Source organism: Ostrea edulis, chromosome 6 (assembly GCF_947568905.1).
Source record: "Ostrea edulis chromosome 6, xbOstEdul1.1, whole genome shotgun sequence".
Lineage (NCBI taxonomy): Eukaryota > Metazoa > Mollusca > Bivalvia > Ostreida > Ostreidae > Ostrea > Ostrea edulis.
In genome coordinates this window covers 54779799-54785781 of record NC_079169.1, presented here as the reverse complement: position 1 = coordinate 54785781, position 5983 = coordinate 54779799, and positions in this window count along the sequence as shown.

Sequence of the window (5983 nt, the reverse complement as noted above, 5' to 3'; positions counted from 1 at the left end):
TGGTTTTGTGTTATATGATGTTTACGTGCCAGTGGTTTTGTGTTATATGATGTTTATGGGCCAGTGGTTTTGTATTATATGATGTTTGTCACCTTGTGTTTTATATTTATGTTTATGCATTATATGATGCGGATTATTCATTTTGTGTAACATGACATTCAAATCTGCTGGTGGTTTTGTATTACACGTTGTTTAAATCTGCTAGTACTTATGCATCATATGACGTTTATGTGCTTGTATATGTAAGTTATATGATACGAAGTTTTTGTGTTAGTGTTTTTTGGGGGTTAAATGATTAGGAATTTTGGTGTTTTTGTGTTAAATGATGGTTATGTGCTTGTATATGTAAGTTATATGATACGGAGTTTTGGTGATTTTGTGTTAAAAGATAGGTATGTGCTTGTATACGTGAAAGGTGAAGATATCGAACAATGATCAATCTCATAACTCCCACAAGCAATACATAAAAGAGAGTTGGGCAAATACGGACCCCTGCATATACCAGAGGTGGTATCATGTGCCTAGGAGAAGTAAGCATCCTCTGTCTACCGGTCACACCCGCCGTGAGCTCTATATCTTGATCAGGTAAACGGAGTTATCCGTAGTCAAAATCAGTGTACCAAGAACGGCCTAACAATCAGTATGAAACACGTCAAACAGCATTTGACCCAATGATAGGTTGTGTTGGCAAACTAAGATCGTTATAACGACCATAGAATTTGCGAAATGCTGACTTTAAATGCGACTGTTGGAACCCTTGCATCATCAACTTGTTTGTCAGTAGTCTGCTTCGATTTAAAAACTGACCGTACGCAGAACAAGCTCTTGTGTATCGAATCAGTTGAGAGACAAAAACACCATATGCAGGTGATAATGGAATATTGTTATATAAATATGGGAAGTTGACGATAGAGAAGCTGAAATCATTCCCATTGTCTTAAAGTTGAGTTGTTAGTTTGCCGTTAATATCTACTTTCAATAAAATATCTAAGTATGAAGCAGAAGGGGACGACTCTGTGGTGTCTTTTATTTCGAGTTCACAGGGATTTATCGAATCGACATACATGTATGAATGAAAATTATTATTGTTAATAGATAATAAGTCATCGATATATCTAAATGTCGAATTGAAGGCATGTAAATTATATGATGCGGAGTTTGGTGGGTTTTTTTTTTTAGCTCACCTGAGCTAAAAGCCCAAGTGAGCTTTTCTGATCACCCGTATTCCGGCGTGCGTCCGTCTGTAAACTTTTAACATTTTTTACTTCTTCTCAAAAACCACTGGGCTAATTTCAACCAAAGTTGGCACAAAGCATTCTTAGGTAAAGGGAATTCTAAATTGTTAAAATAAAGGGCCAGGCCACCTTCAAAGGAGAGATAATCAAGAAAAGGTAAAAATAGAGCAGGGTCATTAAAAAAATCTTCTCAAGAACCACTGGGCCAGAAAAGATGAAATTTATAGATAACCTTTATTAGGTAGTGCAGTTATAAATTGTCAAAATCATGGCCCCTGGGGGTTGGATGGGGCCACAATAGGGGACCAAAGTTTTACATACAAATATATAGGACCAATCTTTAAAAATCTTCTTCTCAAGAACCACTGAGTCAGAAAAGCTTAGATTTATATGAAAGCTTTCTAATATAGAGCAGATTCTAAATTGTTAAAATCCTGGCCCCTGGGGGTCGGATGGGGCCACAATAGGGGATCAAAGTTTTACATACAAATATATAGGAAAAATCTTTAAAAATCTTCTTCTCAAGAACCACTGAGCCAGAAAAGCTGAGATTTATATGAAAGCTTTCTGATATAGTGCAGATTCTAAATTGTTAATATCCTGGCCCCGGGGGTCGGATGGGGCCACAATAGGGGATCAAAGTTTTACATACAAATATATAGGGACAATCTTTAAAAATCTTTTTCTCAAAAACCACTGAGCCAGAAAAGCTGATATTTACATGAAAGCTTCCTGATATAGTGCAAATTCAAATTTGTGAAAATGATGGCCCCAGGGGGTAGGATGGGGCCACAATAGGGGGTCAAATTTTTACATACAAATATATAGGGAAAATCTTTAAAAATCTTCTCTCAAGAACCACTGAGCCAGAAAAGCCGATATTTACATGAAAGCTTTCTGACATAGTGCAGATGCAAGTTTGTTCAAATCCTGGCCCCTTGGGGTAGGATGGGGCCATAAGGGGGGATCAAAGTTTTACATACAAATATATAGGGAAAATCTTTAAAAATCTTCTTCTCAAGAACTATTGGGCCAAAGAAGTTCACATTTACATGAAAGCTTTCTGACATAGTGTAGATTCAAGTTTGCAAAAACCATGGCCTCCAGGGGTAGGTTGGGGCCATAATAGGGACTACGGTTTTAAATGCAAATATATATGGAAAGTCTTCTGATATGGAACAAGGTGACTCTGGTGAGCGATGTGGCCCATGGGCCTCTTGCTTTTGTTAAATGATGGTTATGTGCTTGCATACTTGTGTTATATGAAAGGTGAAGATAACGAACAGTGATCAATCTCATAACTCCTATAAGCAATACAAATTAAAGAGTTGGGCAAACACGGACCCCTGGATGTACCAGAGGTGGAATCAGGTGCCTAGGAGGAGTAAGCATCCCCTGTCGACCGGTGAGCCCTATATGCTGATCAGGTAAACGGAACATATGATGAGGGGTTTTTGTGTTAAATGATGGGTATGTGCTTGTACACTTGTGTTATATGATGCGGAGTTTGGTGTTTTTGTTGAATGATGGTTATGTGCTGGTGTTCTAGTACCATTCAATGTGTATATGGTTTTTGGATTATATTTTGTTCATATGTTAGTGCTTTTGTGTGATATGTCCTTGTATTTTTGTAATAGTGGTTATGTTGTGTATGTGCTAGTGTTTTTGTATTATACGATGTATGCATTTCATTATCTGCTAGTGTTTTCGTATTATACGATTTATGCATTTCATTATCTGCTAGTGTTTTTGTATTATACGATTTATGTATTTCATTATCTGCTAGTGTTTTGGTATTATAGTCTACTAGTGTATGGTGTGGATTCTATATGATGTATAAATGATACATGTCACATGATGTCCAATGCACGTCCTCCATGGCGTAACACTACACGTGCGGGTGTATGCTATCTCCTAAAGCCTCTTATTATATATATTAACATAGCAATGCAATAAATGCGATATTTTCTATGACTGTCTGTTTGCATTCAATACTCTACCTCTTTTTCAGTAATTCCACAAGATGTCAGCTTTCCTGAAATTCCGGAGAAGTGACAAGTTTGTCAGATACTCGGTATTTCTTTTATTCGTCATCTCAGGATTACTGGTATTTACTGAATTTCGACGAGGCAATTTTCAAGGAACATATTTAAGCTTTGGTACTCCTCCACCCCGTGTGTTAACTGAAGTGGAAAAATTAAGTCCATTCGTAGGAGTTGTGGAATTTTATGTGACACTTCCAGACCGGGAATCCGTGGACCCTATTTCAATCATGTAACTGCTCCGATAAATTGCAAGTCTATTTTTCATAACCCATATATTGATGAGGGTCACACTTTCAAAGTGCCCCCGAAGCAAATACCCGTAGAGCTGTGGGATGACTTCACAATGGGAAACAGGTTGAATGTTTCTTCTTTGTATTTTAGTCAGATGTATTTAGGATTCAAAGCCAGGACTCCTATCTGGACAAAAGAAGGAATTGATGAAAGTATCGGATTAGCAGCAAAGAGTTCACTGATCGGGAACTATGGCACCTTCCAGACGAATGAATTGAGGGATGGAATGGACCATGCGCCGGGAATTAGGAACGGACGCGTATTAGTAATAGGTTCAGAAAATCCTTGGGCTGAAGCGGCAATTTTGGAAAAGGGAGCTAATACAGTCGTAACTGTAGAATATGGCAGAATAATATCGAAACACCGACAAGTGAAAACGATGGTTCCGTCTGAATTCAGAGCGAGCTTTCTTAATGGTTCGCTTGGTTTGTTTGACGCCGTAGTTACCTATAGTTCAGTAGAACATTCCGGACTTGGACGATATGGCGACAGACTGAATCCATGGGGTGATATAATAGCAATTGCACGTGCATGGTGTGTAACCAAGGTAAACGGGTCATTGACCGTTGGGGTTCCATACGATAATGGGAAAGATTATATTCAATATAATGCCCACAGGGTTTATGGGAAAATCAGATATCCTTATCTGTCTACGAATTGGAGGCAGCATTACAGATCTAGAGGTAGAGGGAAACAAAGAGTGCATGTTTTTACCAAAGTTGATCCTCGATTTTAGCCAATCTACTTGGAAGTACTTTATGTTCACAATGCAGAATTTCTGAATTTGATAAAGGGACATGGTCTTAAGGTATCCGATCCATAAAAGCATTTATTTTCACAAAAAGTCAATATCTGTAGCACTAAATCTTTTGTGAAAACAAAATGCCTGATTTTTAGTGAGATAAAGATATCAGAGATAGTAGATGATTTATAGTGAATTAGATTTTTTGTCAGAGTTATCTCCCCTTGTAGAAATGTCGAAATAATTAAATATTTTCGTAATTTGCATGGTGACCTTTACTTTTCTTCACATATTTCGAAAGACCATAGTAATAGGAATCTTTTCACCATGGAAATTATATTCTAATTGACTTTATATGTCAGCAATGTGTTCTTCTCATAGGGATTGGTGTTTATCTCTGTAACAGATATTTCTTATATATCTTGTCAATTTTGAAAATTCTTCTGGTGAATCACTGTGTATTTTAATTATCTTTCATTTGATACCAAGTTTTGTATTACATAACAATTAATTATTGGGGAAATATGGAGGTTTTATGGATCGGATACCTTAACCGAAATTGTAATATCTATTGTCAAATTGGGAAGAAGAAAGGAAAAAGAAAAATACATCTTTCACTCATTTGTTATATAATTAATCGTGTATCAAACTACTAACAATTTGTATCAAATTATATGTGGAAGGTTTATTATCAAAGGAAATAGTATCACAGTTAATGTTTAAAGAGGCAACAGTTTTATTTGATAAAGATATCCTTGGGACACAGTGTTAAATTGAACAGCAGCAAAACACAAGGAATTACACAATTAAGAAATGGAACATGCATGGTACAGGTGGATTTTTCTGAAACGCATGCGAACAAATTTGAAAAGTCTGCAGTATGTCAGCTCCGAGGCTTCAACCGTTTATAGCTCGGGAAAGACCAACTTATCAACAATGCAATACTTAGTAACAAAGAAAATCCTTTCGGATGGAATATAAATAAACAATCATCTCATGAAAATGTGAAGATAACGAACAGTGATCAATCTCATAACTCCTGAATAAGAATTCGGCAATCGCGGACCCCTGAACACACGAGAGGTAGGATCAGGTGTCTAGGAGGAGTAAGCATCCCCTGTCTACTGGTCATTCCCGCCATGAGCACTATATATTGATCAGGTAAACGGAGTAATCCGTAGTCAAAATCAGTGTCCCACGAACGGCCTGACAATGGGTATAAAATAGTCAAACAACATTAACCCAATGATAGGTTGTATTGGCATACGGCCATATAATTTGTAAAATGCTGACTTTAAACGAGACTGTTTAAACCCCTGTAACATCAGTTTGATTGTCAGTAGCCTGCCTCGATTAAAAAATTTGATCATACGCAGAACAGGCTTTTGCATACATATTGAATCAGTTGAGAGACAAAAACACCATATCCAGGTGATAATGGAATATTGCCACATATGTATCGGAAGTTAACGATGGAGAAGCTGAAATCATTCCGTTTGTCATGAAGTTGTTTTTTTTTAAATATATAAATACAGATTAGATGTGGAGGACGCTATGGTGTCTTTTATTTCGAGTACACATGGATGTATTGAATCGACATATAAATGAAAATGATTATTGTTAATTGATAAACATCGTCGATATATCTAAATGTCAAGTGGAAGGCAACA